Source organism: Lissotriton vulgaris, chromosome 12 (genome assembly GCF_964263255.1).
Source record: "Lissotriton vulgaris chromosome 12, aLisVul1.2, whole genome shotgun sequence".
Lineage (NCBI taxonomy): Eukaryota > Metazoa > Chordata > Amphibia > Caudata > Salamandridae > Lissotriton > Lissotriton vulgaris.
In genome coordinates, this window is record NC_141700.1 from 57,759,412 (window position 1) to 57,784,963 (window position 25,552).

A 25,552-nucleotide genomic window follows, 5' to 3' on the forward strand; every position below is an offset into this window, starting at 1 on the left:
GTGATGTATTGGCCTAAATCATTGGTTCTCTTGTAGGCTATTAGATTTTTAGCACACATGTTATGTTGTTGAAACATGTCTGAGGTCTCTTGGGCACACAAGTAATCAGTGGCTGATGTAACATGACACCATGCGCCATGGCCAGTAGCTTATGATGAGGAGATTAATTAGTATATCTGGGGCTAATCTAGGCCAGTTAACAGTCTGAGTTAAGTACCACTCAGGACAAAAAAGATAAAGATGCTGTTGGTGAGGGTCTAGTGAACATAAGTACTGAAGAAGCCCCTGTTATCTAGCCTTGCTGAGGGAACATAATACATCTCTTCTGAGGACAAGGAGTGTAAGATGTAATATAATGGAAGAGAGACAAAAAGTAACAAATAGCCAGCTTCGCATTAAAAAAATTCAATATGGGGCGTGGCCAAGATGGCGACCGGGACGGAAGCATAACTGCAGAGCTCCTCGCCCTCGATCCCCGAATCCCCCACGATCGCCCCTAATTGAGCTTCCTCTGGCTCCCCTGCTCACCCCACGGCGCTGAGAGGTCCACAGCCCCGCAGAGCGACCTGGAAACAGTGCGGCCATCCGCCTTCACCGCAGCGGACGCAATCACCGGCCGCGGCGGGAAACAGCCCGCGCCTGAACGGGGCGCCGCTCAGCCTGCTGCTCGGAGGACACGGGTGCCTTCGCCTCCGATCCTGCCTCCCCTGCGATCGGAGTGCCCCCCGATACTGCCAGCCCCTCCTGAGCCGCTAATCGCCGGCCGAGCGGAAGCGGGGCCCGGGACCCAACCACTACTCCTTGGCCGGACGCTTCTCTACTTGAGCCCCTGGCTTCGGCCTGCTCGGCTGCGGGGGCAGTCTACAGCGGCGCGGCCCACACCGACAGCGCTGCCTTCCAGCACGAGGCTCTTGCAGGAGCATCTGGGTGGCTGCCCACCGCCTCCACGCCGTGGGGCTGCCGTGAGGACACGAAAGAGACCTGGGCGGACTGCGGCCCGGGCGCTGATAGCGCTGATCCCCGGCTGGGGCCTGGTCTGAGGGGCGGCCTGGGCCGGTACCTCCGGCGGCCTGAATCTGGTGCTGCTGTCAGACCCCTCACACACCGTCTACTTTTACGGACCCTTACTGCAGCGTGCCATCTGCGACCTGGAAATCCCTGGAGGGCATCTGCGGCGCTGCGAGCGCCACGTGTGAGACACGGCCTACAACGCAGCACTCCGCCCGCGGTGAGCGACTGGGGCTCACTCTCTTCTAGAGCATCGGACCCTCCGCCGGCTGTAGGCAGACCCTTTGGCGGACCACGTCTACAGAACTCTGAGGTGAGGAGGGGGGAACACTCGGGGGGCCTGGTGTTCGCGCCCCCGGCGAAGGGACCGCCGATACATACCCACTACCCGCCTCTAACCTCCCTGGGACTCACACGGGAGAGTAGAGCGGACGCGCACTGAGCTCCGCCAGCACCTTGAGCTGATACTGTGCCCTAGTGCTTGACCCGGGCGACGGCGTTTGGCCCTCATCCCTCCGCGCCGAGAATTGCCGCGCCGGTGCGGGCCGTGCCTGGTGGTGGCGTCTGGACCTTCCCTGAACTGTCCTCTTGGCGCTCTTCCTCCGGTGGCGTGCCCCTGGCCCCTGAGACTCAGAACTTATCCTCGCCTCACATCACGATGTCTTCCACCAACCGCAGAGGGGGCCGACCGATCAACGAACTGCTCATTAAAACGTCCTCTAAACCCGAGAAATCTTGTGCACCTGCGTCCCCCTCGATGTCGGCGGCTACCCCGACGAAGGAAGATGAAGACGCCCCCATAACAAAATCGTTCCTTGAAAGCCTCTTCAACACACTGCGCACTGACTTCCATACCCCGAAACAAGAACTGGTCAGTGAACAGAGGGAACTGCGCAGGGATCTGGACGGGTTAGGGGAGAGAGTGGTGGCAATAGAGGAATCCAGTCAGACCCGTGGCGAGGACCTGGTACTCCTCCAGCAGGAAATCCTCCGTCTTCAGGAACAGCAGGTGGGTCTCCAGGCACACACGGAGGACCTCGAAAACCGTTCCAGACGGAACAACATACGGGTAAGGGGCGTGCCATCGAAAGCGGAGGGGAATAACGTCACGGAATATCTACAAGACCTTTTTCGTGAGATCCTCCACGAATCCGCTGACTTCCCCATCCGTATTGATAGGGCGCACCGAGTGGGACTGCCCCGCCGTGCCCCCGCACCCCCCCCGGACATCCTGGCCTTCCTCCCGGACTTTCCCTTGAAGGAGAGAATACTGAAAGAAGCGCGCCAAGCGCAACCTATCCGCTTCCGGGACAACTCTATTCAGCTCTTCCAAGACCTCTCCGCCATCACTCTCCAGAAGCGCAAGGACTTCCAGTCTGTCACCATGTTTCTGAGGGACAAGGGCGTGCCTTACTCCTGGGGACATCCGTTCCGCCTGATCTTTAAATGGGAAGGCAAACTACACCAGCTCCGCTCACTGCAGGACACATGCACCCTGTTGGGCCTGGAGGTGCCAGATGATGCTTCTGACAAGGACTCTAACGTGGGATCCTCCCCAGCTGCCCGCCCGCGTCCCTCAGGCGACGACTGGCAACAGGTACGACGACGCCGGACATCTAAACATCGCCTCCGCCCGGATCCAGGGACCATCGCCAAGGACAAAGCTGCAGCCATAGAGGAAGTCGCTAAAGACACTACCTCTCCTCCCTGAGCAAGACACGACGGGGGAGCCATGACAATCTCACTTATTCTGGGTGGGGGGGGGGGGGGAGGGGAAGGGGAAGTGGGAGGGGGCGTGGGGCCACATGGGTCGCCACAGCCACAGCCTCTTCTACTTTTTCACCCCGCGGGCCTGAACTGACTCTGGATAGGCCCGGGACTATGACTACCGGTTGGGAGTTGGAAGTTGGGGTTAGGGAGGGAAAGGGAGGACATGCTTGCTGGGTGGGGGGAGTTGGGACAGTTCTAACCCGGTGGAGCTACGGACAATACACTACTCCGGGTGGGGTTTGGGACCCGGACACGTTTCGTTCGGGTGGGGGAGGTAGGGGTGGGATCTAGGGAGGGGACCAGTATGCCAAGGGACATGAACAAGCTTTGCATACCGCAGACTGCTCACTGCGCACGGGGACAGCACTACCACCGCACTACACTACACCTCCATACCCCCAAGATGCCTGACACACTTAAGGTATTGTCTCTCAATGTGAAAGGCCTTAACAATCCCATTAAAAGGCGGGCTGTGATTTCATATCTAGAACACTCAGGGGCGGACGTATGCCTATTGCAAGAAACCCACCTCTTAGCTAAGGACTGGCACAGGATGCGCTCCACGGCCTTCCCTCAACAATTCTTCTCATCCCTCACCACTAAAAGAGCAGGGGTAGCGCTGCTTGTGTCTCGACGCTTTCGAGGCCGGGTGGGGATCAAAGCGGGAGAAATCAAGGGCCGCCTCCTATCATACACCCTGCTGGTGGGCAATACTTCGATAACAGTGGGTTCCATATACGCCCCTAACACTGGCCAGGAAGCATTCCTTCGGAATGCACTCTCAGAAGCGCTGCAACCTTCCAGCACCCACTTACTCATTGGGGGGGACCTCAACCTTGTCATGGACACACACAAAGACAGGTCTGGACACCGCTATGGTGACGCCGGCGCGCTATCTGAGGCGGGTGGGTCGTGGCTAAAAGATCGGAGCCTGTTAGATCTCTGGAGAATGGCACACCTCAACTCGACACAGTTCACATTCTTTTCCCATGTCCATCGCACCTACGCGCGCTTAGACCACTTCCTAGGCTCCTCCGACCTAGCATCTCTCGTCCATGACGTTTCCATAGTCCCAGCAGCTCTCTCCGACCACGACGCAGTGGAACTGACACTAGCCGTACCCGTCACCGCGCGCGTTCTGACCTCCTGGAGGCTCAACGAAACTATGCTGCAGAGGCCGGCCGTCGCTGCACAAATTCGTAAATGCATTTCGGAATACCTTGCCACTAATGATGGCTCTGTCACTTCCACTTCGGCCCTCTGGGGCGCCTTGAAGGCAGTCGTCAGGGGGGAACTGATCGCTATAGCAGCAGCAGACGCCAAACTGCGAAAGGAAAAAAGGGACGACCTCACAGCTCAGGTGGCTGAACTTGAACGGGTCCACAGCCGCACTGGTGCCCCCAGGGTCTGGAGGCAGTTAAAAGCCACCAGGGCCCAATTAGCTAGTCTGGATACCGACAGGGCTGAATTCGCCGCCCTCAGACTCCGCCATTCCTACTACGTGGGGGGCAATCGAATCGGACGCCTTTTAGCTAGCGCTCTTAAGGCCAAAACCCAGCGTTCTAAAATCACCACTCTCCTGAATGACTCCGGGGAGACTATCACTGACGAGGCTAAGGTTGCAGACGCCTTCCGCTCATTCTACGCCACCCTGTACAAGGAAGACCAAATACCGCCCACGGACATAGACGCTTACTTGCGCTCGGCGCGTATCACACCACTGTCCAAATCGATTTCAGACACCCTAGACGCCCCTATCCGGCCGGACGAAGTCCTGGCCGCAATCTCCCGCCTACGACCACTCAAATCTCCGGGTCCTGATGGCTTCTCCTCAAGCTTCTACAAATTGTTTGGCCCACTCCTGGCGCCGATCCTTACGAGGCTGTTCAACTCGTTTGAAGGTCCGAGTTCCATACCCCCTGACATGCTTGCAGCGGACATAGTAGTGTTGCCCAAACCGGGCAAAAGCCCCACGAACTGCTCGGCCTTCCGTCCCATCTCATTACTTAACCTGGATCTGAAATTATTCACTGGGATACTAGCGGCACGCCTAGGCCCCTGCCTCCCGGGAATTCTCGAACCAGACCAGTCGGGGTTCGTCCCGAACCGCCAATGCAGTGACAACACTAAAAGGCTCCTGCACTTGATTGACAAAACGCATTTCCAGAACTCGGACTCGGCACTGTTGGCCATAGACGCAGAGAAAGCGTTTGATCGCGTCGACTGGACCTACCTGCAGAAAGTCCTGCAGCGCTATCAGCTGGGAGACCGATTCCAATCGTGGATAGCGAGTTGCTACTACCGCCCTCAAGCCAAGGTCCGCTTAGGCAGTCTCAAATCAAATCCCTTTGAGATACAGCGGGGAACGCGTCAGGGATGCCCTCTCTCGCCCCTCCTGTTCGCCCTTTACGTGGAACCACTGGCGCAGAAACTAAGGGATAACCCTAACATTCACGGTATCACCTTCGGCCGTGAACCACACGTGGTGAGCCTCTACGCTGATGATATCATTGCCACTCTCAATGATCCATCCCGCTCTATACCCGCCTTCCTAGAGGAATTGGAAGCATTTGGAGCAATCTCTGGTTTCAAGGTCAACCGGGGGAAGTCATTGATCCTGCCTTTGGGCAGCAATGCCCACTCACGCACCCCTGCAACTTTTAGCTGCGACCTCCAAACTTCCTCACAACTCCCATACCTGGGAGTCACCCTCACTTCCAGCACTGCTGCGACGGCATCCCTCAACTATAAGACGCTCACCTCCCAGATCCAAGCTGACCTTGCCCGCTGGGCGAAACAACCCCTCTCCCTGCTGGGTCGTATAGCGGCGGTGAAAATGTCGGTCCTGCCTAAGATACTGTATATCTTCCAAACCCTCCCAATCCCCCCGCCGGCCGGCGCACTGTCGAACCTGCAAACCGCTCTCCACCAGTTCATCTGGGGAAAACAGCGCGCACGCCTGCACAAACTGATTGCATACAGGATGGTGGACGAGGGAGGCCTTGGGGTCCCCAACCTCCTACAGTACTTCCGCGCCTCACAAATCCGCTACCTGGTGGAATGGTATAGGCCGGAATCCGAAAAAAGATGGCTGTTCCAGGACAGAGCGATGGCCCAAACCTCCCCATTTCTCATCCGTCAACATAGGCCGAGATATCTCCTTAACTCCCCCATCATGCGCACTATCTTGAGGGCTTGGGATGCCGTAGCGGTCAAGAGAGAATTAACAACTTTCCCCTCCCCCCTCACCCCAATTCTGGACAATCCGGATTTCCCACCAGGCAATCACCCCCGCGCCTTTCCACAATGGCGTGGTACAGAATGCCGCTCAGCTGGCTACTTTTTTGAGTCCGAAAGCTTCCTTTCTCTTGCCGACATTGTGCAAGATTATGGGGTGGTCAACCCTTACAGGTTCCAGTACTTCCAGCTTCGTCATTGGATGTCACACCCTGATCGTGCTCCCCTGATGTATCGGCTGTTAACCCCATTCGAAAAATGGCTGATCACAAAAGATTCCGACAAACACCTTATATCGGACATTTACAAGATGCTCTCTCCGGCAATTAGCCCCAACAAAATGGCGGGGCAGAAACGCTGGGAATCAGAGCTTGGCCGGGCGTTGTCACCCAAGGAATGGGGGTTTATTTATTACAGAGCAGCACATACCACCCGTAACGCAGCGGCTAGGGAAACAGCGATGAAACTGGCCATATACTGGCATCTCACCCCAGTCAGACTCAATCGAGACAATCCCCTTCGGAGTGCGCTATGCTGGAGAGGATGCGGTGCGCGGGGTACGTTAACACATCTGCTGTGGGACTGCCACCTTGTCCGGGACTACTGGAAGGGGGTCCTAGATGACATTGACTCTACCTTTCAGACAGAAATTCCACGCTTCCCCGCATATGCAGTTCTAGGGTTGCCCAATGCGCTCACATTCCCCCTGAGATCACTACGCGGCAAGCAGATGGGCATTGCAATGCAGGCAGCGTCACAGCATATCCTATCACTCTGGGGCTCACCTAATGCCCCTACCCACACAGGCTGGTTACACAAATTATGGTTTACATTAGGCATGGAGCGCATCCAAGCCACGTTGACACATTCCACAGACTCCTTTCAGAAGACCTGGCAACCGCTTCTATCCTTGCTATCCAAAGAGTTTAATGAAATCACGTGCCCCAAATATCTTCGCCTCCTGCGACTCACAGGGCCACCATGTAACCCGCGGTAAACTCGAGCACCCATCGATGCGCGGCGTTAGCAGTGTCATACCGCACGTCTCTTGTGCACGGCATACTGGTCGGGGTGGAGGGAGGGAGAGGGAGAGGGAGTTGGGATGGGGGTGGGGGGTTGGGTTCCTTTTGTTCTGCTTGTTTGACCCTTTCGCATGGCACCTTGGTTGTAGCATAGGCTATACATCTCCCAGTCGGTGTATCACTCTTGCTCTCTTGCTACTTTTTAGAGAAGACATGCCTGTCTGTCTCGCTCGCTTTATACACCTGCCATGCTTTTGCTGTTTTGAAATGCCTTTCTCTGCTTTTGACTCCAATAAAACAAATATGAAATTAAAAAAATTCAATATTCATAAATACTCCTTGTTGCTGTGTTCCTGTTTTGGTGGGCGAGGAAGATATTCCAGCTGATTACACATATCAAAAGGCAGCTCAAATAGTGTGCAGCACTTATGTTAAATTTACTTAATTTTGTTGGCTTGTATCAGATATGTGGAGACTTAGGCGATGGTGGTTGCGATGCGGGTAGAAGTACTGAATTTGCTTGAGAACAACATCGAAAGCACTGCGGTCGTGTCAAGTCTCCAGGACAGGGAGGTATCGGAGCTATGGTAAATGCTTTCTTCATCCTGGTAGACTCTCCCAGCATAATTTCTATCCTATGTATAAGGAAGCTTTCTGGTGAAATGCAGAGGAGGCTCTGTTAGAAGACAGGATGATCCCCCAAATAGAATAGGAGATCCCCAAGAATCATAGAACATCTTTTATAGTACCCCAGGGAGGCCCACTATCAACTACACCTTTGGTTCTTTTAAGCAGGAATCATGAAGAGAAGTGCAAAATAGACGCTCAGGAGGAAATAAAACAATGTGTTTTTCATCTTTTCAAAGAAATGCCATTAGCAGGATCAGGTCGATATCTCTTTCACATGGACCAACATCCATCTAGATAAAATTAGTATATAAAAAAAATGCCAAAGTACACAATAATCGAACTGTCGATACTATTTCCACAATGAGGTTTTAAACGAAGCCAAAGTGTTTCACAGTCCTGAGGGTATGACTATTTGTAGTGATTGAATCAGTTGTTTAACTGACTCGTTTTTAAAGAGGGTGTCCAGGGCAACCATCTTTGAGTTGGTGTTGGTTTCCTTAACTTGGTAGAGCAATAGTGGAAATAGGGAACAGTAGTGGGGTGTGTGGCAGTCTGCTTTTCCTTAATGGTGATGACACAGATTCTTTTGTAATCAATTCTTTATTTAAAAGCGTCATCTTTTTGTTTGACAATGAAGATTGGTGCAACTTTAAACAATGAAGAATTCCTGATGAATCTTCTTTTAGTAAGGCCCTTTTAATGTAGTTACTTAAGTTTTTTATGCTTCCCTTCATTGTAGTTTTATGTGGATATATCTGTGTTCCTGGGTGAGCATCAACACTTATTTGCAAGATGGTCGCAACTACTAGGCCTCGTTTTCATTGAAGACCTTTGTAAAGTCATTTCTTGGGGGAAGCCCTTTACTGTGGCTTTGAAGGACTCCCGTACCCTCAATTTGCATTTCTTAATGAACATTTTGTGCACAGCAACGATGATGGTTGTTTGCATAGGCCAGTGTTGGTATTTACTGTCTCTACACGATGTGCAAGGTGTGCAGTACAAGCCACAGCAGAGAAAGCATTATTTGAGATTTGGTTGTGTCGATAATATCTGTGTCTAGTGAACTTGGGCATTTGAAAGGGATTTTTCTATTACCACTCCGTCTTCCCTGTCGTCCGACTTTTGCTATGAGATGGAAGGAGCTATATTCACATAAATCACAATTGCAATACTATTTCTAGGTTCAGTCAATAATGAGAGTTGTAATTAGTTTTAAAAGGTTTTATTTTCTAATTAAAAGTTTTTAATAAATTCAGATTCTTTATCATTAGTCATATATCAATCAGATTACAGAATTGATTTTTTATTGATTACATTTCTTTTATTCGTTTTGGAGGTCAACATAGGACATTTTGTATGCACCTACACATTTCATAGGTATTGTGGAGTACATAGCTATTGCAGGATCATTACGATCAACAGTAGATACGTATCTGTAGTTATAACATACTCTAAACGGTTGGGGTGTTTGCATCTCATGTGTTGCTTAGAATCTATGCATGAACAATGAATAATTATGGTTGCCTCTTGTGGCGATCTTCACGTATGGCATATGTGGGACGGATGGAATTGGGTAGGTGGGGAAGAAGGGGAGAGGGGTAGCACTGGGAGGGGAGGGATAGGGATACAGGGGCATTAACTGTATGAACGTGCCCAACAAATGAACCTGGTATTTCCGTTCTCTGCCATCCACCCACTGTCCTGACATTACCAGCAGTTACTCCACCCATTGTGTAGTCCACCTGATTCTGTGTGAAGGGAACTGGGATTTGGAGTGCAGATTTGTGAGTTAGTCTCTGTGTCTTGTAAGTGTGTCTACTGCGTATTCTCACCCGCTGCCCCCAGCGCCCTCTCAGTATCCGAGCGCAGAGTCTGGGGCCCTTGCTAGGCATTTCAAAAGTCCAGGAATATAGCATCCCATGCACTCACTATCAGGATTTTGCGCAATCCCAGGGTGCCTTCACGTTGCAAACCCACACTCTCTGCTTGACCCAGTTTGTGAGCGAGCGGTATCATGCTGCCTGTGGCCGGGGTTCGGGACATTTCCATCGTCTGGTGATCAGGCGTTTAACTGTGATTAGCCCTAGATCATTAAACCAGGACATCACTCAGTGTTTTTTAGACCTGCGATAGAGGCCCAGTAGGCAAACGTCCCAGGTGTTTTCCACTGTGCGTTCGGTGCAGTTTGCCAAATGAGTGGTGACTGCAACCACTGGTTTGTAGGCAGTACAGCCCCATAGCATTTGGATTAGGTCTGCATTCACCAGTGTGCATCATTGGCAGTGAGCGTCAGTTCGTTGAAAGTATCTGTGAGAAGCTGGCTTGGTATATGGTATAAATTTATGTAAGTGGGCACCTTGCACCAATCCAGATAATCCTTATGGTGATTTTAGTGGTCTTAGACAACCGTAGAAAGCTCTCTAAGTGGTAGCTGTGTAGAGTCGCCTTCAGGCATAGTCCAGAAGGAGTGTAAATCTGTTTTACCAGAACATAATCTTATAGGTATAGATTGTGAAAAAGAACCACACAGTGTATTAAGAAAAATATGTATTTATTAAAAGACACTCCCTAACACATACAGATGTCGCCTAGCCAGATATATACACAATGCACAGACTACTTTTCAATAGAAACAGGTAAGTACTGTGAAATACACAGTAGTTACCAGGGGTAGACCAAACCATATATTAAAATAGTGGTATGCAAACCACGACTCAAGTCAAGGCTATATTCAGAAGATGTAGAAGTGTCAGGGACCCAACGAGGCACCCAAGATTAGTAACCAGGAGCTGGGATGAGACGCAACTCACTTCTGTAACGGTTGCGGTGGAACGACTAGGCAACGGTAGTGCGCTTTTAATCGGGGGAAAGAGTGTTGAATCCAACCCCTGGTTGTTTTGTGGAGGCTGGTATGAGTGCCCTCAGCCTGTACCTGCCGATCCGCAACATAAAAGTTTTTGTCCAGTGAGGCGAAAGATTGAACCTCACGCCCTGATGAATTTGCCACAACATATGTAAATGGCAATGAAACATGTTGGCCTTCCTGGAAAAGGTTAGCAACATGCTGTGCTTTTAATTGGAGTAAGCTCACAACTGTGAATAAAGAGGGCAACTGAACAGTGAGTCTTAACTCAAGTTTGAAATTTGCGTGGAACACACAGTTCTTTGCAAAACACTGGGTTTTTGATTTGGGACAGGGAATTCTTCTTTTCTGCCCTTTGCTCTTTCTCTACTGGACACACACTATATATTCTTTTGTTTCTGTGAGTGGGCAACCAATGATGATATACGTGGACATACTGGCGAGAACCTGCTGGTAGCCTCCCTGGTGTTGAATACGTGAGGTGCCCTCTCACTCTTTCACTTATTTTCTAAGTTTCTTTCACTCACTGTGGGAAAGGATGTAGGGTGTTGCGGTCGGTCTGATAGCAGTTCTTTTCCTTTTTTTAAAAAAGTTTTAATTTGAGAGCTCTGGGACTGCAGTAAACTGGAGAAAGTGCCAGATAGGTATCCCCACGTGAAAAGCAGGTCCCAAGAGAAATATTTTTGGCTCTCTATTAGCCAGACCTGTGTTTGTTTTGAAGTAACCAGGCGCCCCATGGAGACTGTGTGCAGAGTGGGAACACGACTGCAGGATCAATACAAGTCAATGTGTAAGTCGTGGTTGCAACTTTAAAGAAGAAGGACCCTTCCCAGTGGACCCTGAAGAAACCCTGTGGAAGACAAAAGGTTGGAGAGCCACCCCGCCCGTGAATAAACTAGGAATCAGGATACCTACACCAGGGAATACAAGTGCATAGGTGTGAATTGGCGTCGGGAACCGCAGTCGAACCCACTGGAGGACTTCAGGAAGATGCAGCTGCTGGAGAAGGTGAAAGTGTCCGGTGTACGGCTCCCTGAGCTGGTTTGAACAGGACATGCTTCAGCCCATGGGGACCCCTGGTGTACTTATGCCCTGGTACCTCAGTACCATATACTAAGGACTGATAAGGGTGCACCAGTGTCCAATCTGGGATGTACCCAAGTAGTTACCAAACCAATTTAGGGGAGAAAGCACAGAGACTGGGATCCTGATTAGCAGGGTCCCAGTCAGACTAGTCAGAAACAGTATTACATCAAGCAAAAAGTGGGGGTAACCATAAAAGCAGATCCTACTTTCCTACAGTATCTATTTATTTTTTCTGGCGTGAGGTATGCTCTAGGAATTATGTAAAATTGTATGAGGCGGAATCCGGCATTTCTAGGTATGATTACAGGTGCCTCCACGATGCCCGCCCATTCTTCATCAGTGCTCAGGCGGTGAAGATCAGTGTCCCAGCGGTTTCAAAAGGAGGTCAGTCTTTGCATTGCGTGTGTTCATAGGGATTCAGCAAACCATCTAACGAGGTGTCTCCCTGTGCCCATAATGTGAATGTATTGACTATTGTGGTGTGTCGCATGTTTCTGTGACACATCCCTCTACAACGCCCGTAATGGCGCGATTAGGGAAGCATGTGATAGGAACTGTCCCTGTTGCAGTCCATCTTCTGTCACCAGTGTGTCGAAGGGTGTTAATTGCCAGTTGAGGTAAAGGCCCCCCATTGTCTGCAGCCCAGCTTAATTTCAGATAGAGAGATCTGTCCTGGTGATGCTGCCTCGCCCTCTCGGTGTGCCCAGTATGGGCACAGCAGGTGTATATGGGGTGTGGTCATTAGTAAGGGATAAGGCGCGCATGAAGCATCTGTAGGCCACTGCAAGCATCAACTGCTCAGGTGCTGTGCCCCTTCTCCCGGGATGGAAGAGTCGCAGGATGGATGAGCATGTCCAGGCCTGCTGGTGTGTGGCTGTGTCTCCCATGTGTTGCCTGCTAGCCCATTTGGATACCCATTGCAGTTGTGTTGCTAGCTAGTAGTGTTCCATGTTGGGCACTGCAAGTCCCCCAGTCCGCTGGTAGATATAACGTAGACAGCGCGACTCTGCAGCACGTGTCGTTCCAAATGAATTCTCCCATTGTGCGCTCGAAGGGCTGCACCACTTTCTGAAGCACAGCTAAGCGGCCCATAACTGTTAGTGCCAGGCTCCCCCAGAAGGTCATTTGTGACCCTGTGGCGGTCATAGCACTTGTGATATTGTCATCCATCAAGTCGTCAGGCTGATGGTATATCCTGATCCCCAAATAGCGGAAGACAGCGGGTTGCCATCACACGCTCTCTCCGTTAATAGTCAGTTCTGGATCTGGGGCAGTCAAGTTGAATGAGTACAGGCATGATTTTGTCCAGTAAACGTGCAGCCTGAACAGGGTTGCAAAATCAGTGAGTACTTTCGTGATATCATCTCGGGGCACCCTAATGTCTCTGACATAGAGAAGGAGGTCGTCCACGTAGAGCAAGACCAAGTGCATCCCACCTCCTAGTGAGATCCCCCCATTCTGTTCCCCCCTGCGTAGAGCTGCGGCTAGTGGTTCTATGGCTAGGGAGAACAGTAGTGGGGATAGAGGGCATCCCTGTCTAGTACGGCGACCAGTAGTCTCCGGTCCCAACAGATATGGACCCGTCCTCACTCTTGCCATGGGAAGGGTATCTAAAGGTCAGATCAGATGTAGAAAACAATTTCCCAGGCCACATCGACACTGGATGGCAAATAGATAGTCCCACTCCAGCTTGTAAAACAACCTTTGCAGATCAAGGAGCATGCACCCAGAATGCAGCCAGTGATCTGTTGAGTATCTGTCTGCCCAGACAAAGCGGCGTAGATTTAGGGACCTACTTGGAGATGGCACATACCCGTTTTGGTCAGCGTGTACCAACTCGAGGACCCGGGGGGCCAGGCGCTCCGCCAGAATTATAGCCAATATTTTGTAATCAGTATTGAGAAGTGCTAGTGGGCGGTAAGAGCGTAGCAGTTCAAGGTCTCTATCTGGCTTGGGTAGGAAGACAAGAAGGGATTCCTGCATCGTTTTTGGGAGCAATGACGTATCCATCGATGCCTCGTATAGGGCCGTCAGGTGAGGAGCTAGTTCTGTGGTGTATGTTTTGTAGTTCTCCGCTGGTAGGCCAGCTGGGCCCAGTGCTTTTCCAGAGGCCAGCACTCTAATAGCCGCTTGGACCTGAAAGAGTGCAATCGGTTCTTCCAGCTCTACCTGCTGTTGTGGTGTGATAGTGGTTAGGGAGTGAGGGGATAGGAACCCTTCCAACAGGAGTGGGTCCATAGTGATGAGCGAGCTGTATAAGGTAGTGTAATGGTTGATGAACTCACCATGAAGCTCCTGCTTGGTGTGTAGCAGGTGACTCAACTCAGAGCGCAATGAGAGAATCGGCCGTCGCGCCTGCTCCTGTTTGATCAAGCATGCTAGCAGGCCCTCGGAAACCCACCTACCCCGACAGACCATGCTCTAAACCTCGACATTATACTGGACTCATCGCTCACTATGAATCACCAGAGCAACGCTGTCTCCTCTGCATACCTCAACACCCTCCGCATACTACGTAAAACATTCAAGTGGATCCCCTCCGACGCCAGGAAAATGGTCACTCATGCCCTCATCACCAGCAGACTGGACTATGTCAAAGCTCTCTACGCCGGAATCAACACAAAACTCCTCTGCAAACTCCAGGCCATCCAGAACACCGCAGCCAGACTTTTCCTCGACACAACCACATCACATAACACCCCCGCAACCTCCACTGGCTCCCTGTCGAAATAAGACAAACTTTCAAGCTGCTCACTCATGCCTACAAGGCCCTCCTAAACATAGCAATTTCATCTACTGTGGCCTTGACACGCCACCCTTGGTTGAGGACGACTGGCTTTTCGGGTGATGTGGATGTCCAGGCTTCCTTGATGGACATGCCCTTCGATGGCACCCGTCTGTTTGTAAACAAGGTGGATTAGGCACTTGTGCGCTTCAAGGGCAGTTGGACTAAAGCCAAGTCCTTGGGCCTTCCCATGGTTCCATGTCACTCCCAATCCACCTTTCGTGGCTACGGAAGGGGCTTTCATCTGTGCCAGTTGCCTTGCAGCCACCGAGCTGCTCACACTCCCCAGCTTCTACGAGGGCGCAGTACCCACAGATCTCGTGGGTCAGGTGGCAAGCAGTCTGGTCAGTCCACCCCCCACCCACCCCCCCCTTCAGCCTCCAAACCTTCCTAATCTGTCCCTTTACCAGCAGGATTGTCCATCATCTGCCCCACTGGCAGCCTATAACATTGGACAAGTGGGTTTAGCAGATTGTCGGAAGGGGCTACTTCATCCCCTTCAAGACTTCCCCTCCTTCCATCTTACAACAAGCTGACGGGGGATCATCTGCCCCTTTTCCATGAGGAAAACATGGTTCTCTTGGCCAAGGGAGCCATAGAGAAGGTTCTGGGGCCAGAACAATCTGTGGTTGCTATTCCTGTTACTTTTTGGTTCCCAAAAAGGACAAAGGGCTTTATCCTATTCTAGATCTGTAGGCCCATAACTTCTTCCTCAAGAAGGAGAAATTCAAAATTTTCACGCTGGCTCAGGTCTTAACTGCCCTGCACCCAGGAGACCGGATGGTAGCAATGGACTTGCAGGGCTCCTTCTTCCACATTCCCATCCCGGCCTATTTACGGTAGGCCATGGGCATTTTCAATTCATTGTGCACCCCTTTGGCCTTACCAGCACCCCTGGGGTTCTCAACAAGGCGATGGCGGTGGTTGCAGCTCATCTGTGGAGATCAGGAGTGCCAGTCTTCCCCTATCTTGATGACTGGCTGTTCATGTCGGGCTCACCCCAGGCTGGCGTCTCACACCTCCAGACTACGGGGAACCTCCTGCACTTGTGGGAGGTTCACTATCAACGTGACAAAGTCACACCTGATTCTCTCTCAGAAGCTCCCTTTCATCTGACCTATTCCAGACACAGTCGGGTTTTGGGCTCCCCCTCCCGAGCAGCGAGTCCAGGATATTTGTTATGTTATGCTATGCGTTTTTTATTAGGCGCACAGATGCTCCAGCAAAGGAGCGTCCTGGCGCCCGACAAGGTAGCAGCACAACACAACGAAACAATAAATCAGAACAGATTTAAAAAATAGGGGAATAAGAAAGTATTCACCGCACGGCGAAAAGAAAGCAGGTCCCTAAGGGCTCGAATCGCCGGGGGAAGGGAGTTCCAAAGCACCGCCGCACGAACTTGAAAGGAGCGTCCGCCGGCCCTACTCCTCTTGAAGCGTGGGACAACAGCCATATTCAGGTTATGATACTGATGTTTCAGCCTCTGTCCTGTATTTCGATGAGGCAGACCCTGAGGCTGTTGGGACTCATGGCCTCCTGCATCATATTGGTGACTTATGGCCAATGGCATATGCTGGCTCTGCAATGGGACTTCATGTTTTAATGGACACAGCATCAGGGGAACCTCTCTGACATGGTTCAGATCTGAGGGTACTGCGCAAACTCTGCTGTGGTGGCTAATGGAACGCGATTTGGGTCAGAGGCAGACCCCTCTCTCTCCCCAAACCAGATCTTACACCCGTGACAGATGCGCCACACTTGGGATGGGGCGGCCACGTGGGAGAGGTGGACATCAGAGGACTCTCGTCTCCAGCGGAATCTGGACTCCACATGAACCTGCCGGAGCTCCGAGCAATCCGACTCGCATTAAAAGCCATTCTACCCTCCATCAAGGGAAGGCTGGTACATGTATTCATGGACAATACTCCCACCATGTGGTACTGAGACAAATGGGGTGGGGTGGGGTCATGGTCCCTCTGTCAAGAGGCCCTACGACTCCAGACATGGCTGGAACAGCAGGGCATATCCCAGGCAGTTCAACATCTGGCAGGTTCCCTGAACGCCAAAGTGGACAAACTCAACCGTTGATGCCTAGCGGGTCATGAATGGCATCTCCATCCCGATGTGGAGCAAGGCCTCTTTTAACAGTGGGGAGAGCCTTGGTTAGATTTGTTTGCCTCCATTTAGCACGCGCAATGTCAACAGTTTTGCGTGCTGGAGTTTCTAAGGTGGCTCTCGCTCCGAAATGCTTTTTCTCTCGAGTGGAGCTCAGGCCTCCTATTCACCTTTCCGCCCATACCACTTCTGCCCAGAGTACTCAAGAAGATCAGGAATGCACGGGCCCAAGTCATCCTTGTGGCTCTGGACTGGGCAAGGAGAGTCTGATATCCCGGGCTACTCAGCATGTCCATTGATCCACCAATCAGGCTGCCCCTTCGGGAGGATCTTCTGTAATAGTAGTAGTAGCAGCAGTTTCTCCACCTGTATCTATCCACTCTCCACCTTCTTGTGTGGAGATTGAGTGGCAACAGTTGACAGCTTTTGAGCTTCCTCCTGAAGTCTGTAATGTCATCTTGGCAGCCAGGCATCCTTCCATTAAGACTTTATACGCCTGCCATTTAAAAAGATTTGTGGCATGGTGTGCAGAAAAAACATAGTGATCCCCTTTCTGAAGTTTTGTTATTCATTATTTCCCTTACCCGGCAGAGCCCTGCTAATTTACATAATTTTCCCCTCCGGCTTCTCACAATCAAAACAGCCTTCCTTGTGGCCATTACATCTGCCCATAGAGTGAGTGAGCTGCAGGCCATATCATCTAAGCCGCCTTACCTCTCAGTCTATCATGACAAATTGGTGCTTCGCACAAGGGCCCCCTTTCTACCAAAAGTGGTCACCCCATTTCATGTAGGCCTATTTATAACCCTGCCTACCTGTTACGCTCCTCCACATACCTCTAATGAAGAGGAGTGACTCCGTCTGGACCCAAAAAAGACAGTTGTCATTCTACCTTGACTGCACACGAGAGTTCGGGGTGGACAACCAACTCTTGGTGGGGTATGTTGGTGCGAAGAAAGGTTGAGCGGTGCAGAAACAAACTACCTCTAGATGGGGCGTGTAGGAAGATGGCTTTCTATATAGTGTATCGAAATGAGCTACATTGTTCAATAAGTCCACGCGACCCTTACTGGTTACAGGGGCTTGCTTTTACAATCCCAAAGTGCTCTATTTTGTGGTAGTGTGGTCAAGCAGCTTTAGGCTTATCAGAGGGGAGTGTTGAGCATTTGTTGTTCACACAGGGTCAATAAATGAAACACACACTCAAGAAGAAATTTGAGACCAATTTAGAAAAATAACAAATATTTTTATATTATGTTCTTTTGAAGTTGTCAGTTTTACAGAAAAACAGCAGAACATCAAAAACTGTCAGATTTGAGGCATGAGCTTCGACCGAGGTCATGTTATCCTATGGGAGAAACATACACTTCATAGTTATACTTGCAAACAGGTGTTGGGGTTGATCTCTTGGACTTAAGGTGCTTAGGGGTCTAGGTCTATAGAACCTGTAGCAGTTTGGTTTTACCTGCCTTGGTGTGTCCAGGAGCAGAGGTGCTGGTCGCAATGGTAACCTTGAGCACTACACAGTAAAGTCAATAGGGAAACCTGTAACAAAAAAAAGACTGCTAGTGGCAGAACCGAAAGGGGGGCTTGGCTCTAGAGGGTCTTCGAAACAAGGAAGCACTGTCGGTTGACTCGGGCTGTGGAGCACATACAGATGTCGCCTAGCCAGATATATACACAATGCACAGACTACTTTTCAATAGAAACAGATAAGTACTGTGAAATACACAGTGGTTACCAGGGGGAGACCAAACCACATACCAAAATAGTGGTATGCAAACCACGACTCAAGTCAAGACTATATTCAGAAGATGTAGAAGTGTCAGGGACCCAAGGAGGCACCCAAGATTAGTAACCAGGAGCTGGGATGAGACGCAACTCACTTCTGTAACGGTTGCGGTAGAATGACTAGGCAACGGTAGTGCGCTTTTAATCAGGGGAAAGAGTGTTGAATCCAACCCCTGGTGGTTTTGTGGAGGCTGGTATGAGTGCCCTCAGCCTGTACCTGCCGATCCGCAACATCAAAGTTTTTGTCCAGTGAGGCGAAAGATTGAACCCCACGCCCTGATGAATTTGCCTCAACATATGTAAATGGCAATGAAACATGTTGGCCTTCCTGGAAAAGGTTAGCAACATGCTGTGCTTTTAATTGGAGTAAGCTCACAACTGCGAATAAAGAGGGCAACTGAACAGTGAGTCTTAACTCAAGTTTGAAATTTGCGTGGAACACACAGTTCTTTGCAAAACACTATGTTTTTGTTTTGGGACAGTGAATTTCTTTTCTGCCCTTTCTCTACTGGACACACGCTATATATTCTTTTGTTTCTGTGAGTCGGCAACCAATGATGATATACGTGGGCATATTGGCGAGAACCTGCCGGTAGCCTCCCTGGTGTTGCATACGTAAGGTGCCCTCTCACTCTTTCACTTATTTTCTAAGTTTCTTTCACTCACTGTGGGAAAGGATGTACGGTGCGGTCGGTCTGATATAAGTTCTTTTCCTTTTTAAAAAAGTTTTTTATTTGAGAGCTCCGGGACTGCAGTTAACTGGATAAAGTCCCAGATAGGTATCCCCACGTGAGAAGCAGGTCCCAATAGAAATATTTTTAGCTCTCTATTAGCCAGACCTGTGTTTGTTTTGAAGTAACCAGGCACCCCACGGAGACTGTGTGCAGAGTGGGAACACGACTGCAGGATCAATACAAGTCAATGTGTAAGTCGTGGTTGCAATTTTAAAGAAGAAGGACCCTTCCCAGTGGACCCAGAAGAAACCCTGTGGAAGACAGAAGGTTGGAGAGCCACCCCACCCGTGGATAAACTAGGAATCAGGATACCTACACCAGGGAATACAAGTGCATAGGTATGAATTGGCGTCGGTAACCACAGTCGAACCCAATGGAGGACTTCAGGAAGATGCAGCTGCTGGAGAAGGTGATAGTGTCCGGTGTACGGCTCCCTGAGCTGGTTTGAACTGGACATGCTTCAGCCCATGGGGACCCCTGGTGTACTTATACCCTGGTACCTCAGTACCATATGCTAAGGACTGATAAGGGTGCACCAGTGTCCAATCTGGGATGTACCCAAGTACTTACCAAACCAATTTAGGGGAGAAAGCACATAGACTGGGATCCTGATTAGCAGGATCCCAGTTAGACTATTCAGAAACAGTATTATATCAAGCAAAAAGTGGGGGTAACCATAAAAGCAGATTCTACTTTCCTACAGTATCTATTTATTTTTTCTGGCGTGAGGTATGCTCTAGGAATTATGTAAAAATGTATGAGGCGGAATCCGGCATTTCTAGGTATGATTACAGGTACCTCCACGATGCCCGCCCATTCTTTATCAGTGCTCAGGCGGTGAAGATCAGTGTCCCAGCGGTTTCGAAAGGAGGTCAGTCTTTGCATTGCGTGTGTTCATAGGGATTCAGCAAACTATCTAACGAGGTGTCTCCCATAATGTGAATGTATTGACTATTGTGGTGTGTCGCATGTTCCTGTGACACATCCCTCTACAACGCCCGTAACGGCGCGAGTAGGGAAGCATGTGATAGGAACTCTCCCTGTTGCAGTCCATCTTCCGTCACCAGTGTTTAGAAGGGTGTTAATTGCCAGTTGTGGTTGAGGCCCCCCATTGTCTGCAGCCCAGCTTCATTTCAGATAGAGAGATCTGTCCTGGTGATGCTGCCTCGCCCTCTCGGTGTGCCCAGTATGGGCACAGCAGGTGCATATGGGGTGTGGTCATTAGTAAGGGATAAGGCGCGCATGAAGCATCTGTAGGCCACTGCAAGCATCAACTGCTCAGGTGCTGTGCCCCTTCTCCCGGGATGGAAGAGTCGCAGGATGGATGAGCATGTCCAGGCCTGCTGGTGTGTGGCTGTGTCTCCCATGTGTTGCCTGCTAGTCCATTTGGATACCCATTGCAGTTGTGTTGCTAGATAGTAGTGTTCCATGTTGGGCACTGCAAGTCCCCCAGTCCACTGGTAGATATAACTTAGACAGCGCGACTCTGCAGCACGTGTCGTTCCAAATGAATTCTCCCATCGTGCGCTCGAAGGGCAGCACCACTACCTTATGGACAGCTAAGCGGCCCATAACTGTTAGTGCCAGGCTCCCCCAGAAGGTCATTTTTGACCCTGTGGCGGTCATAGCATTTGTGATGTTGTCATCCATCAAATCGTCAGGCTGATGGTATATCCTGATCCCCAAATAGCGGACGACAGCGGGTTGCCACCACATGCTCCCTCCGTTAATAGTCCGTTCTGGATCTGGGGCAGTCAAGTTGAATGGGTACAGGCATGATTTTGTCCAGTAAACGTGCAGGCTGAACAGGGTTGCAAAATCAGTGAGTGCTTTCGTGATATCATCTCGGGGCACCCTAATGTCTCTGACATAGAGAAGGAGGTTGTCCACGTGGAGCAAGACCAAGTGCATCCCACCTCCTAGTGAGATCCCCCATTCTGATCCCCCCTGCGTAGAGCTGCGGCTAGTGGTTCTATGGCTAGGGAGAACAGTAGTGGGGATAGAGGGCATCCCTGTCTAGTACGGCGACCAGTAGTCTCCGGTCCCAACAGATATGGACCCGTCCTCACTCTTGCCATGGGAAGAATATCTAAAGGTCTGATCAGATGTAGAAAACAATTTCCCAGGCCACATCGTCACATCTTGTAAAACAACCTTTGCAGATCAAAGAGCATGCACCCAGAATGCAGCCAGTGATCTGTTGAGTATCTGTCTGCCCAGACAAAGCAGCGTAGATTTAGGGACCTGCTTGGAGATGGCACATACCCGTTTTGGTCAGCGTGTACCAACGAGAGGACCAGGAGGGCCAGGTGGACCAGGGGGGCCAGGCGCTCTGCCAGAATTATAGCCAATATTTTGTGATCAGTATTGAGAAGTGCTAGTGGGCGGTAAGAGCCTAGCAGTTCAAGGTCTCTATCTGGGTTGGGTAGGAAGACAAGCAGGGATTCCTGCATCGTTTTTGGGAGCAATGACATCTCTATCGATGCCTCGTATAGGGCCGTCGGATGAGGAGCTAGCTCTGCGGTGTATGTTTTGTAGTTCTCCGCTGGTAGGCCCTCTGGGCCCGGTGCTTTTCCAGAGGCCAGCACTCTAATAGCCGCTTGGACCTGAAAGAGTGCAATCGGTTCTTCCAGCTCTGCCTGCTGTTGTGGTGTGATAGTGGGTAGGGAGTGAGGGGATAGGAACCCTTCCAACAGGAGTGGGTCCATAGTGATGAGCGAGCTGTATAAGGTAGTGTAATGGTTGATGAAATCACCATGAAGCTCCCACTTGGTGTGTAGCAGGTGACTCAACTCAGAGCGCAATGAGAGAATCTGCTGTCGCGCCTGTTCCTGTTTTATCACGCATGCTAGCAGGCAACCTTCTTGATCCGCGGAGGCATGGGTGGGAGCAGAAGGGGATGCGTAATTTAAGCAGCGCAACCGCTCCAATAAATCCTCATGTTCACGCCGCGCCTCAGCTAATCGTTGTGCGCCGACACAGTCTGTCACCACAGCGGTTTCGAGTCGATGGAGCGTCTTCTCGAGGCGCGCCACATCTCCAGCCAGTTGCTTACGGATACCCTGATGCTGCTGGGGCCAGGCACCCGCCTGGCCAGTCTTCACCGCTTCCTCGGTGAAGGAGGTTAGGTTCCTTTGGTGATATGCGCCAGCAGCTCTCACTCTCTGGGTGGCCCGTTTCGTGACAAATCAGCCGTGGTGTGGGGCAGTGTGCCTCCCTGTCTCGTAGTAGAGGGTGATTTAGAGGGTTTCCACCTGTAAGGCTGGTGCCTCAGCAGGAGCGGCAGGGCTTTAGCCTCGCGGTTTCAGGCCTGTAGCTTTCACGGACCTGGCCTCTTGATGTCTGTAGCCGGTATCCCAGGTTCTTTTATTTGTTGTGATGGCATTGTGAGCGAATCAATGTCATCGGATAATGGGGCCGAGACACGGAGCTTACTTAGAACGTGTCCGCCATCTTAGCCGGCTGGCCATGCCTCCATCAGATTACAAAATGTATAATAAAAATATGGTTAGATGTCAGTGACAGATCCACACCTTGTTTGTCTGTGGTGTTTGGAGCACGACCCAAAGCTGTGCTTCGATTGCCACGCCATGAACATCTGTGCCAGTTGCCTTCCAGCCACCGAGCTGCTCACACTCCCCAGCTTCTACAAGAACGAGGGCGCAGTACCCACAGATCTCGTGGGTCAGGTGGCAAGCAGTCTGGTCAGTCCACCCCCCACCCCATCAGCCTCCAAACCTTCCTAATCTGTCCCTTTACCAGCAGGATTGTCCATCATCTGCCCCACTGGCAGTCTATAACATTGGACAAGGGGGTTTAGCAGATTGTCGGAAGGAGCTACTTCGTCCCCTTCAAGACTCTCCTTCCATCTTACAACAAGCTGACGGAGGATCATCTGCCCCTTTTCCATAAGGAAACCATGGTTCTCTTTGCCAAGGGAGCCATAGAGAAGGTTCTGGGGCCAGAAAAATCTGTGGTTGCTATTCCTGTTACTTTTTGGTTCCCAAAAAGGACAAAGGGCTTTATCCTATTCTAGATCTGTAGGCCCATAACTTCTGCCTCAAGAAGGAGAAATTCAAAATGCTCACGTTGGCTCAGGTCTTAACTGCCCAGCACCCTAGAGACCTGATGGTAGCAATGGACTTGCAGGGCGCCTTCTTCCACATTCCCATCCCGGCCTATTTGCGGTAGGCCTTGGGCATTTTCAATTCATTGTGCTCCCCTTTGGCCTTACCAGCACCCCTGGGGTGCTCAACAAGGCAATGGTGGTGGTTGCAGCTCATCTGTGGAGATCAGGAGTACCAGTCTTCCCCTATCTTGATGACTGGCTGTTCATGTCGGGCTCACCCCAGGCTGGCGTTTCACACCTCCAGACTACGGGGAACCTCCTGCACTCGTGGGAGGTTCACTATCAACGTGACGAAGTCACACCTGATTCTCTCTCAGAAGCTCCCTTTCATCAGACCTATTCTGGACACAGTGCAGTTTTGGGCTCCCCCTCCCGAGCAGTGAGTCAAGGATATTCAGGTTAAGAAAATGATGTTTCAGCCTCTGTCCTGTATTTCGACGAGGCAGACCCTGAGCCTGTTGGGACTCATGGCCTCCTGCATCTTATTGGTGACTCATGCCCAATGGCATATGCTGACTCTGCAATGGGCTTCATGTTTTAATTGACCCAGAATCAGGGGAACCTCTCTGACATGATTCAGATCTGAGGGTACTGCGCAAACTCTGCTGTGGTGGCTAACGGAACGCGATTTGGGTCAGAGCAGACCCCTCTCTCTCCCCCAACCAGATCTTACACCCGTGACAGATGCTCCACACTTGGGATGGGGCGGCCATGTGGGAGAGGTGGACATCAGAGGACTCTTGTCTCCAGCGGAATCTGGACTCCACATGAACCTGCCGGAGCTCCGAGCAATCCGACTCGCATTAAAAGCCTCTCTACCCTCCATCAAGGGAAGGCTGGTACATGTATTCATGGACAATACTCCCACCATGTGGTACTGAGACAAATGGGGTGGGGTGGGGTGGGGTGGGGTGGGGTGTGGTGGGGTCATGGTCCCTCTGTCAAGAGGCCCTACGACTCCAGACATGGCTGGAACAGCAGGGCATATCCCAGGCAGTTCAACATCTGGCAGGTTTCCTGAATGCCAAAGTGGACAAACTCAACCGTTGATGCCTAGCGGGTCATGAATGGCATCTCCATCGGATGTGGAGCAAGGCCTCTTTTAACAGTGGGGAGAGCCTTGGTTAGATTTGTTTGCCTACATTGAGCATGCACAATGTCAACAGTTTTGCGTGCTGGAGTTTCTAAGGTGGCTCTCGCTCAGAGATGCTTTTTCTCTCGAGTGGAGCTCAGGCCTCCTATTTACCTTTCCACCCATACCACTTCTGCCCAGAGTACTCAAGAAGATCAGGAATGCACGGGCCCAAGCCATCCTTGTGGCTCTGGACTGGGCAAGGAGAGCCTGATATCCCGGGCTACTCAGCATGGCCATTGATCCACCAATCAGGCTGCCCCTTAGGGAGGATCTTCTGTAATAGTAGTAGCAGCAGCAGTTTCTCCATCTGTATCTATCCACTCGGCACCTTCTTGTGTGGAGATTGAGTGGCAACAGTTAACAGCTTTTGAGCTTCCTCCCGAAGACTGTAATGTCATCTTGGCAGCCAGGCATCCTTCCATTAAGACTTTATACGCCTGCCATTTAAAAAGATTTGTGGCATGGTGTGCAGAAAAACATAGTGATCCCCTTTCTGAAGTTTTGTTATTCATTATTTCCCTTACCCGGCAGAGCTCTGCTAATTTACATAATTTTCCCCTCCGGCTTCTCACAATCAAAACAGCCTTCCTTGTAGCCATTACATCTGCCCATAGAGTGAGTGAGCTGCAGGCCATATCATCTAAGCCGCCTTACCTCTCAGTCTATCATGACAAATTGGTGCTTCGCACAAGGGCCCCCTTTCTACCAAAAGTGGTCACCCCATTTCATGTAGGCCTATTTATAACCCTGCCTACCTGTTACGCTCCTCCACATCCCTCTAAAGAAGAGGAGTGACTCCGTCTGGACCCAAAAAAGACAGTTGTCATTCTACCTTGACTGCACACGAGAGTTCGGAGTGGACAACCAACTCTTGGTGGGGTATGTTGGTGCGAAGAAAGGTTGAGCGGTGCAGAAACAAACTACCTCTAGATGGGGCGTGTAGGAAGATGGCTTTCTATATAGTGTATCGAAATGAGATACATTGTTCAATAAGTCCACGCGACCCTTACTGGTTACAGGGGCTTGCTTTTACAATCCCAAAGTGCTCTATTTTGTGGTAGTGTGGTCAAGCAGCTTTAGGCTTATCAGAGGGGAGTGTTGAGCATTTGTTGTTCACACAGGGTCAATAAATGAAACACACACTCAAGATGAAATTTGAGACCAATTTAGAAAAATAACAAATATTTTTATATTAAGTTCTTTTGAAGTTATCAGTTTTACAGAAAAACAGCAGAACGTCAAAAACT

At 50.8% G+C, this 25,552-nt stretch overlaps 1 protein-coding gene across 5 annotated transcripts in view; it reads left to right on the forward strand.

Moving 5' to 3' along the window:
• STAP2 (signal transducing adaptor family member 2) overlaps positions 1 to 25,552 on the forward strand; it is a 285,839-nt gene that overhangs the window by 242,840 nt on the left and 17,447 nt on the right. The window lies entirely within an intron of this gene.